Source organism: Neltuma alba, unplaced genomic scaffold, assembly GCF_004799145.2.
Source record: "Neltuma alba isolate B1F8T4 unplaced genomic scaffold, ASM479914v2 tig00010087_pilon, whole genome shotgun sequence".
NCBI classification, from domain to species: domain Eukaryota; kingdom Viridiplantae; phylum Streptophyta; class Magnoliopsida; order Fabales; family Fabaceae; genus Neltuma; species Neltuma alba.
In genome coordinates this window covers 202632-214538 of record NW_021635044.1, presented here as the reverse complement: position 1 = coordinate 214538, position 11907 = coordinate 202632, and positions in this window count along the sequence as shown.

Here is an 11907-nt window from a genome sequence, read left to right as displayed (position 1 = left end):
AGATAGATCTACATTCTAAACAGATTGAAATAAGAGGTGTTCGAATCTCAAGATCTTCAAAAATCGAACCCAAAAGCTTATTATTGGGAAAAGCCAAACTAATCACTCAAAACTTGCCTCCAATTTTTGTACACTTGACTCCATTCCATGACTATAGTGACTCACCGTTGTAGCACCCATTTTTTAAGACTGAAAGTGGGTTCTTAGAATTAAATACTTGAAGGATAGCAAGAGAACCCCATCAGGATTCAGAGCAAATGACCAAGGAAAAAGAAGAAGAAAATGAAAGAATAAAACTTTACAGGCCAAAAGAGGATTCCTAGGGTTGAAGTTCGTTATTCCATGATGATGGTGATGGTGATACAGCATAATTGCAGAAGCTACGGGTTGATGGTGCAGAAAAAGGGAAAGGAGAAAAGAGCAGAATGGAGATGGGGAGCAGTTGCAGCTTCCTTCTTCTGTTGACCAAATCTTTAGACAATTTAATGGAGAACTATTTCTATGAACTGCTACTAGCTACGATGTTCTTTTTCTAACCCATGCCAAGTACTGGAACTGTTTGGTAGGATTGCAGCATGTTCAATTGATCAACTCTGATGCTTTTATGGAAAGAAGTACTTGTGATTAGTTATACTTGCCTATTAGTAGTAAATGAGAATATTAGGTGCTGATATTTTTTCCTAGCGAAGCAGAATAAAGAAGGGCACTACGCCTGACCCATGAAACAATGAACATGAAATTGTTTTCTTTTTCGATCATTCCTTTTTCAGATTTATGATTCTTCCAAGAGTTATGTCATCTTATTTGCATAAGTGAATTTATTATTTTTAAGTGTAGAGTTGTTATTTCAAATATCTAAATTATAATTTTTAATACTGTGCTTGTTATTACAATAACTTGTTGTTTGTTATTTTCAAAATTTAATTAGTTATTTTTATAATTTAACTTGTTATTTTCAATAATAAACTTGTTATATTTGACTTGTTATTTATAACAATGAACTTGTTATTTTCATATTCAACGTTGTTATTTGGAAATAATGCTAATTTCTACTAAAATTTAAGTTAATATGAATAATTTTTTTAATACTTGTTATTTCTCATACTAAACTTGTCATTGATAACTGACTTATAAAAATAATGCTAATTTCTACTAAAACTTGAGTTGTTATAAATAGATTTTAAACATTTGTTATTTTTCATATTTGATTTGTCATTAACAACTAAATTGTAAAAATAATATTAATTTCTGCTAAACCTTGATACAATGCAAATTCTTTTAAATATCAGTTGAGTTTGAATACCTCTACCTTTATTCACACTTCACTCTATTCCTATTATTTGAAACAGTCTCGCATGTCTTTTTAAAATGTAATTTTTAATTTGATTTTATTTAAAGTGAGACTTCTAATGTTGATTCATGAAATCCAAGTCATAGGATTAATTTAGGGCAGTCCCATATGTCTCTCATTCTCTTGTCGTCCTATGTTAAAAAATGAGATGTTTTTCTTTTTCATGATGGAATTGAAAAGCCAAGAGTGCGTAGAATAGTAATGGAAATCATAGACTATAAAATAGACAAAATGGAGTGTGTGTAGTACTAATAAAGTCAATGACTAATTAAATAAAATAAAATAAATTAAGATATTCATTTTAAACAATAGTCCAGGGATCAAAGTTATTTTTTTCCCTCAGAATTTTACTTTACTTTGAGATAAAAATAATGCCATATTCTAAAGTTGTAATTTGGCACTCACAGCAACTTGTTATTTGGCACATAGGACTTATTATTGACAATTAAATTGTGAAAACAATATTAATTTGTGATAAAATTTAAATTGTTATGAATAGCTTTTTAACACTTGTTATTTCCTATACTAAACTTGTCATTAGCAACTAAACTATAAAAATAATATTAATTTCTGATAAAACTTAAATTACTGTGATTAGCTTTTCAATACTTGTTATTTCTTATACTTAACTAATCATTGACAATTAAATTGTAAAAATGATGCAATTTCTGTTAAAACTTAAGATAATGTGAATAGCTTTTCAATACTTGTTATTTTCTATGCTAAACTTGTTATTAGCAGCTAAATTGTAGAAATAATGTCAATTTAAGTTATCGTGAATAGCTTTTCAATACTTGTTATTTATTATATTAGACTTATTATTTCTCATATTAGACTTGTCATCAGCAACTAAATTATGAAAATAATGTCAGTTTTTTTTTTAAAACTTAAGTTATTGTGAATAGCTTTTTAAAACTTGTTATTTATCATATTAGATTTGTTATTTTCCATACTAGATTTTTCATTGTCAGTAATTTCACTAATGCAATTCTCTTGGCTCATGTTTGTATTAGCAAGTGATTTTAATTCTTAGATGTTCAATTGTTTTTTTAACCATGCACAGTTACTCTGATTCTAATTCTTATATATTCATATTTTTTTTTTCACCATGCGTAGTTACTCTGTATCTGCGGTCATCACGCGAACTACGTTGAGTAGGTGAAGCTGGCGAGAAGGAACGTCTGACAAATTTAAGAGACCTTTGCCAACACCTTTTTAGCGGGAAGGTCCGTATGAGATCCCAGAAAGGACATTGAGAGCCACTTGATCGGTATATGTTGTACATATATTGAACTGTTCTCCTTGAAAGCCCATAATGTTGCAATTATAACAACAGTGAGACTCTTAAATCACGAAGGCCCATGATCATTAATTCTCTTGACAAAGAACAATGATTACACTGATGACCCAGCAACCCAAATCTGAAAACGAAGCTTGTCACTTTTGCGGATGAGAATGAGAGTATGTTTAGATTGGAATTAGACAAAACTGACTTCTAATCCAATTAATTTTTATAACTGAAGTTATAGTAAAAATCAGTTAGAGTATGTTTGGATAGGTGCTTTCAAAAAGTCAGTTGGAAAAGTTAAAAATTGTTTAAATGAATAGAAAAATTAGTTCAGTTGTAAAATAATTGAAAATGGTATATACTTTATTAAATAGTAATATTTAATATTTTTAATGTGATAATTGTTGAAAAAATATCTAAAATTATTATGATAAAATAAAAATAGTATTTGTGAGATTATAAAATAAAAATATTTGTTATTGAGAAAAATTTGAAAACACATTATAGATAATTAATTAAATATATATAATGGACAAACATGAACATAAATTAAAATTCATTTCGTCTCTAATTAGAGTAAATGAAATTACATAAGTAATTAGATCATACTTAATTAAATATATATAATAGACAAACATAAACGTAAATTAAATTAAAAGTCATTTGGTCTCTAATTAAAGTAAATGAAATCACATAACTAATTAGATTGTAAGCTTTGCACAATTTGGTCTCTAATTGAATCACGAGCACGATTCATTTGTGCGGTAGATGTTAAACTTGACGAGGATGCTTCGCCAGCTGGATGATTCTTGTCTTCATCTATTATACTTCCATGCTTAGCTTGTATAAAGCGGTCGTCAGTTAGAGAATTTTGCTTGATAAAAAATCAGTTGGAAAAGTTAAAAGTTATTTGGATAACAGAAATTTTAACTCCAATTTTCAAATTATTCACACGATTCATATTTGGATCAAACTTCAAACTCAGTGCGCAATGTAGTTGTATAATTGTTTTTTCAATATAATCAAGCAGCATAATCAATCGCGTGAATGATTTCTTTTTCCAATATTCAGATTGTTCATACACGCTAAATATATCCACATATCCAAATATAACCATGTGAATCAAAAGCTTCAACCAAGCCGAAATACATCCACATATCCTAGCTATAAGAAAATTTGCAAAGCGCATGAGAAAGTTCAGCCCCCCACACCCCTCATAATTGAACAAGTTGTGTGAGGGAGAAAGGAAGAGCCGGGTCTTGGTGGAGAGAATGAGATGGGAGAAAGAGAAGAAGAGGGGATATTTTGGTCTTTTCTCCAATATTTTATAATTGATATTTAAGACTCGATCCCTAATAATATTTTGGAAAAATCCCAAAAAAGGACCTTGGAATATGGAAAATCCCAGGTTGGGTCCTTAAATTTCGAAAATGACAGAATGGGTCATTGACCCAATCTGTCATTTGTGAAATTAAGGCGAATTGACAATTTTGCTCTCATTTGCATTCATTCACTACAATGATTTAAGGAATCACTATAAGGGTTTAGGTGTTACCTAGATTCGTATAGCGAATAACTATTTACTTTTTCATAGTCAAGTGTCTTGCTATTAACTACAACTAATATTGTAATCACTATAACAATGTAAATATTACCTAGATTTGTGTAGAGAATAACTACTCATTTTGCATAGTCAGGTATCTTATTATTGTCAGGTACCTTATTATTAACTACAACTAATCTTGTAATCACTAGAACAGTGTAAGAGTTACCTAGATTTGTTTAGAGAATAACTACTCACTTTGTTTAGCCAGGGGCAAAATTGTCAATTCGCCTTAATTTCACAAATGACAGATTGAGTCAATGATCCATTCTGTCATTTTCGAAATTTAAGAATCAAATCTAGGATTTTGTATATTTCAAGGGCTTTTTCTGAGATTTTCCCTAATATTTTTGTCTATTCAAATAATTATTTCCCTATTTTATATTTTTAAGGGTGTTTTAATGTGATTTTTTCTTGAGTAAAAAAATTTACATTTAAAAAAGAAATAACGATAATAAGTAAATAATAAAACGATATAACTATTAAATAAACATTTTTAAAAGAAGAAATACACATTGAAAATGGATAGAAATAATAAAACAACATATTTTTTTGCCAATAATAAAACAGCATGATTAAATAATTTTTATAAATACATTAGAGATTACAAATAAGCTCAACAAATGCTCTTCTTCTCTTTTTCTTTACACCCGTATACCTTTCCTTTGTTTCGCCAACTGTTCCCCCCCCCCCCCCAAAAAAATATTGATGCACCTCATTTGCTTTGCGGAATTATTTTTACTTCATGACAAGGTGAATGAAATTTGAAAAATAAAATAATTATAATTAGTATTTTGACACAATTATACGTCTAAAGTTAAAATATTTGTTTTTATTATTTAATATTTAAAATATTTTAATATGTATCTAATAAAAATAGGACATATTCAATTTAATTTCTTCAATACATTTCAAATATTTTATTTTAATAATTTTATGTTATTTTTCAATATATTATAAGTATTTAAATTATCTAGGGATATTGATATTAATATGACGATGTTATTATGATATTTAATTTGATTATAAACATAATATATTTTCATATAGAAGCAAATGAGTTTTAATCATTCACGTATTTACTCATTTTATTTTCTTTTTATTTTCTTCAAGTCCATCCAAGCACGAGGGTGATAATGTTAGAAACAATCTCACCCAAGAGGGGGGTGAATTGGGTGAGTTACAAAAATTTAAAACTAAAAGCGTGCAAGTATTGAATAAAAACAGAAAGTCAGAGTAAGGAGAATTTTAACCACAGAGAGAAGACACAAGATTTATACTGGTTCGGTCTAATCCACGTGACCTACTTCCAGTCCCCAGAACACCTCTGAGTATTTCACTATCTTCCAAGATCGACAGGGCTCTTGGTGCCTCGGTACAGTAATTGAATCGCTCAATCACTCCCCCTTACTCCCGTAAGGATACAACCCCTCTCAAGAGTCCACACTCTTGAGTGTCTCTCAAGTTTTTAATAAGAGTAGTGAATGGCTCTCTTACAGAGTGAATTCAATGATAAACACTGATGCTCAGTAGTAAAGTGAAAAACAGAGTATTGAATGTGTAACTAAATAATCGCAGGTGGTAGTTCAGGTATTCAATTCCTTCATTAATGCCTCTTCGCGCCTTTTATAGTTGATATCGTTAAATAGCCGTTAGACGGAAGGGCTTCTAGCCGTTGTGACTTCGTTTGCGTGTTTCACTGGTTTTAACAACTCCGCCATTAATGCGTCTGAGTTTCTGACACTGTAGGTCGCAGTCTACGTAATCCCGTTGAAGAGCCGTTGCACTCGTTTTCATTAATCTGCATATTTCAAACTTAGAACAAGTGAGAGTTTTGTGGTGAGTGCTTTAATCTTGAATACAGAAAGAAAGCTAATCTATCATTCAAGGATTTGTGCCGAAATCATTTATCAGTAAGAAGAACAAAATGTCATTCTGGTTTAGTTTGATCGAAAAAGTGATCGATTACTTGATGATAGATCAAGTTATCGATAACCAGAATGAAGACTTTTCGAAGTAGATCACTAAAATTATCGATCAAGTGTTGGATCATTTACTTTAAGAATTATCATAGAAAGAGGAAATTATTGCATGATCGAATAAGTGATCGATCACATAATTGATCGAACAGATTATCGATAATTTAAATGTTATTGAAATGAAGCTTCAGTCATTGATGATCGAACATCTTATCGATAAATATATAATGCATAATGTTATCGATAAACCATGGGTATGTATATATTCAATGAAGAACACAGGCTATCTGAAAAGATCGAACATTTAATCGAACAATGAATATTCGAACAAATGATCGAATAAATTATGAAGAGAAGATTAATCCTTTAAGGCAAGGAAACTGGTTATCGATCACCTTTTGTGAAAACATGATTTTCATGGAATTGGATGATCGATCATATTATCGAAAAACCAGTGATCGATAACTTGATCGAACATTCGTTCACCATAACTTAATGCGAATATGTCAATTCTTAGACTCTTTATCGATCACGTTATGTGAAAACTTTTGTTGAGCAAATAAGTTAAAGTTATCGATAATGTTATCGATAATTTAGCTTTAGCAAAATTGAGTAAGAGTAGATAAGGACATTGATTATCGATCATGTGATCGATAATTTTGTGATCAATAAAGTTATCGATCTATCAGTGAATTTGATCACCTGCATTCAGAGAGTTAGAGCATAAAGTTCGAGCACGTAATCGATAAATAGATGATCGAAAATATGATCGATAAACTTGTAACAGAACTAATGTGCAGAACAAGTAGAGAGTGTTACCTTTTATCGAAGTCGTTATTGATGACTGATTTATCGATAACTTGATCGATAAATACACTTCAGATTTGGGTCTCTTATCAGTAACTCGATTGTTTACCTGATATTATCGATCAGCTTAATCGATAATTTCCCAAAGTCTTATGTGATATTTACGCTAGCGATTACCGATCACTTTATCGATAATTTATTCATCGAATAGTTCTTCGATCAAAAAGACTACTATAGACCCGATTTATACTTGATCATTTATCTGAAACCTTAGCGATAACTGATTGCTCGATCAGTTGATCGATCAAAATACTTAACCCTGAAATTCTGACTTGTTATCATCAAAACTATAATCCTAACATTCTCCCCCTTTTTGATGATGACAAAACACAGGTTATGAATCATTTATCAGAGAGAACATCAACCAGTTTCATATTCTCAAAAAGCATGAAAAAGGGCAGATAAATATTAAGAACACATTATCGATAAAAACACTATCCAGATACATAAAGGAGATAACAAAAGGGATAATATAAAGTCATGACATAGAACCAAAGCCATATAAAGTCAGATAACAAAAAGCAACTCATAAAGCCATATAAACTACGAAGTATCATCAGTTTTCTTCTCCCCCTTTTTGTCAGCATCAGAAGGGGTAGGAACCGAGGGAATGGTTAGGGAAATAGGGAGAGGAGGAAGAGGAAAAAGTGGAGAAATAGATGGAAAATGGAGGGAGTGAACAGGTTGGGGTACAGTGATAAGAGCAAGAGTCGTAGGGACAGAAGTAGAAGTAGATGGAACAGAAGGAGAAGTGGTGGAAATAGGAGAAGTGGGTAAAGGAGAAGAAGGAGGTGCAGGCTCAGGGTGCGGTGGAGAGGGAGGATGGAAGAGCAGATCCTCATAGCTGAAGCTTGTGCTAGGTGGAGTGAAGTGCTGGCAGAGAGAGGTAACTAAGCCTTTAAGTTCTTGGAGTTCCTTGTCCACAGAATTAAACCTCTCGGTGACTTCTCTTTCCAAAACCACCATAGCTTGTTGGTGAAGATCCAGAATCTTAGAGATGCCATCAAACTTCCGGTCAGAAACTTCCCCATAATCTCTGGCAGTGGAGTAGACTCTGGTCTCAAAAGCCCGAAGCTCAGCCTGAAACATTTCCCTGAGTGATCTCTCCATAAAAGATGGACCAGGGGTATGAGATGGGGCAGCAGTGGATTCAGCTTCATCCTGGGTCCGAGATGTACTAGCAGCAGGTTGCTTTCCCTTATCCTTCTGAGATACTTTCTGTGATGGTGTAAAGGGAACAGAAATCCTCATTTTGTGGAGTTGAGTGAGGCCAAAACCAGGAACCTTAGTCTTGATTTCCCCAGGCTCAAAAGGAGCAATGTTATGTGCCTGAAGGAAATAGGTGGCCAACTGAGGATAGGGGATTGGGGTTGATCTGGACTTATTAAGAACAAAGTCCTTCATCTCAGAGTAAATAAGATCCCCAATATTAATCTTTTCCCCACTAATAATCCGGGCTAGTAGAAGATAATCATCCTGAGTGAGATGTGAGAAGCTACCGGATTTGTTTACCATACACCTAGAATAGATGTAATGAATGATCCTATAGAAGTCACACATCTGCTTAGGTGGGAAATTCAGCTCACCGGGATAATCACTGTTCTGCATTAAGATTCTATAGGCCTTTACTTCATTCATGTCACCACCTCGCACAAAATCTTGAGTCCCTAGCAGCTCATTTATTTTGGCACTGGTTATTTTAAAAGCTCTTCCTCTCAGTGTAACTTTCAGACAATTTTCTATGAGATTGTCTTTATCATCATATTTTTCTACTGATTCCATATTACAGTAGAATCTTTTAACCACTTCGGGACAGTATTCACCACCAATAATTAACCAATTCGAATAATGCTGCAGTGGGTCACTTAAATCAAGCTCAATCTGTTTATTTTTCTTCAGACCCTCTAAATCAACAGATACCACAGGACAGAATTTTCTATTGGCAAAATCGGCCTTATACCTTGCTATATTAACTTCATTATCGAGATTGCCAGATAATAACTCAGAAAATTCAGTGGGTATACCTACAGAAGGGATTTCCCGAGCGACTCCTTCACTTGCCCTCTGTTTCTTCTTTCTCGGTTGCTTGGGGACAGAGATATTCAAGGCTGATTCCACGGCTTTCTGAACTGAGACCCCATCATCCGACTCGGTCTCCGATTCCTCAGTCACAATCGGTAGCTTTGATTTGGACCGGGGAGACTTTCTGAGAGAGGCCGGTTGTTCTTCGGTCCGACTTTCCCGGATTTTCAGAGTAGCTCTCTTCTTCGTTGATTCCTCCCTCACCTTCGGTCTGTAGCGCTTTCGAGTACCCGAAGCAGTGGTGTCACTCGATTGAGGCTGTTTCTCCGGTGCTTCTCCCTTTTCCACGTTCGGTTGCTTCACCCGAGCCATTTCGGAGGTGCTGAGCGAGTTTTTGACAGATTAATCGGTGAGTTTGAGGTGGGTGAAGGTTTGGAATGCAGCAGAGAAGGATTCGATCGGTGTAACGGTGGAAGAATTTAAGATAGTGGTGAAAATCGACCGTTGCGAAGAGCAGGGGACGGGAAATGTTCGAGTTAGGGTTCGAAAAACTGACGAATGGATTTCAGAACAGTACCGTTATAGTTCTTGAAATTATCGATTAAGTTATCGATCAACACTTGATCGATCACGTGTTCGATAATTATGAAGAACACACTTGAACAAAGATCAGTTTTATCGATTACGTTATCGATCATGCATTTATCGAACATATTATCGATAAAATAAGTAAAAAGAAATGCGTACCTGATGTAATTTATCGAATATTTGTTCGATAATTAAGCTTATCGGTCAGCTTATCGATCAATGCTTACCAATTTTGACGGATGAGTCTCGGAACCTTGAGGCTCTTGATCGATGTTCTGATCGATATTTATTTTATCGATCACGTTATCGATAATTGTAGTGTTGGAGTAATTCCCTTTCTTTACAAAGTGAATTTATCGATCAGTTGTTCGATAAATTATCTCCCACTTGCCTTCATGATTATCGATCAATTGATCGATAATCTCATACTCTGTTTACCTCTGTTTTTCTTCATCGAAACAGAGCTTCCTGCAAAACAAATTTCTACATACTCCGATGCTTAAGTTAGTTATTTTATCATCAAAACAATAAATTTAAACATTTAATCTTGAGAGATAGTATGAAATTTCTTACAATTCATTGGGATTTACCATTCCCAATTCTCCTCTGAAGTAGCTGAACTTCTGTTGGTCTAGTGGTTTTGTGAAGATGTCGGCTATCTGATATTCAGTGGGGATGAATTCAACTTTTACATCTTTCTTTTGAACATGATCACGAATAAAGTGATGTCGAACATCAATGTGTTTGGTTCGAGCATGATGAACTGGATTCTTGGACAGACTTATCGTGCTCGTATTATCACATAAGATTGGAATCTCACGTAAGTTGATTCCTAGATCTTGTATTTGTTGTTTTAGCCATAAGATCTGAGCACAACAGCAGGCAGTGGCTACATATTCTGATTCAGTAGAGGAGATTGCCACGGTGTTTTGCTTTTTGCTTGACCATGAGACAAGACATCCTCCGAAGAATTGACATTGTCCACTGGTGCTTTTTCTGTCTGTTTTATATCCACCGTGATCGGCGTCTGAGTAACCCATTAAATATTCAGTTCCTCTTTTTGGATACCAGATTCCTAAATTTTGAGTTCCTACAAGATATCTGAGTATCCTCTTCACGGCTTCTTCATGCGACTCCTTTGGGGCTGACTGATATCTCGCACACATTCCCACACTGAACTGAATATCTGGTCTACTTGCAGTGAGGTATAGTAAGGAACCGATCATCCCTCTATATCTTGTTAGATTTATGTCTTTCCCGTCTTCGTCTATATCAAGCGAACAGGTTGAGCTCATTGGAGTCTTTACACTTTTAGCATTCTCCATTCCGAATTTCTTCAGCAACTCCTTTACATATTTCGTCTGGGAGATAAATATACCGTTCTTCTTTTGTTTGATTTGTAATCCCAGAAAGAAGTTTAATTCTCCCATCATGGACATCTCGAATTCTCCCTGCATAAGCTTAGCAAATTCTTGACAGAGATCTTCGTTAGTAGCACCGAAAATAATATCATCTACATATATTTGAACAATCAAAAGATCTTTCCTATTTCTTTTGATGAAAAGTGTGGCATCCACTTTACCTCTTTCGAATCCTTTTTCTATAAGGAAATGGCTAAGTCGTTCATACCAGGCTCTGGGCGCTTGTTTCAAACCATACAAAGCCTTTTTAAGTTTGTAAACATGATTTGGAAAATTTGAATTTTCAAAACCGGGAGGTTGTTCGATAAACACCTCTTCGGATATATAACCGTTCAGAAATGCACTTTTAACATCCATTTGAAATAGTTTGAAATCTTTGATGCAAGCAAAAGCCAAAAGAACTCGTATGGCTTCCAATCTAGCTACAGGAGCATACGTTTCTTCATAATCGATTCCCTCTTCTTGATTATAGCCTTTTGCTACTAATCTGGCTTTGTTTCTGACAATCTGAGCTGATTCATCGAGCTTGTTTTTGAATACCCATTTGGTGCCAATGACCGGATGGTCTTCTGGTCTGGGTACCAATTCCCAAACTTGATTTCTCTCAAATTGATTATGTTCTTCCTGCATCGCAGCTATCCAGAATTCATCTGATAGTGCTTCGTCAATATTAGAGGGCTCAATGTGAGAAATGAAAGCAGAGAAAAGAACTTCATTGACAATTTGTCTCCGGGTTTTGACCCCTTCATTGACTTTACCGATGACTTGATCCAGAGGATGATCTCGGT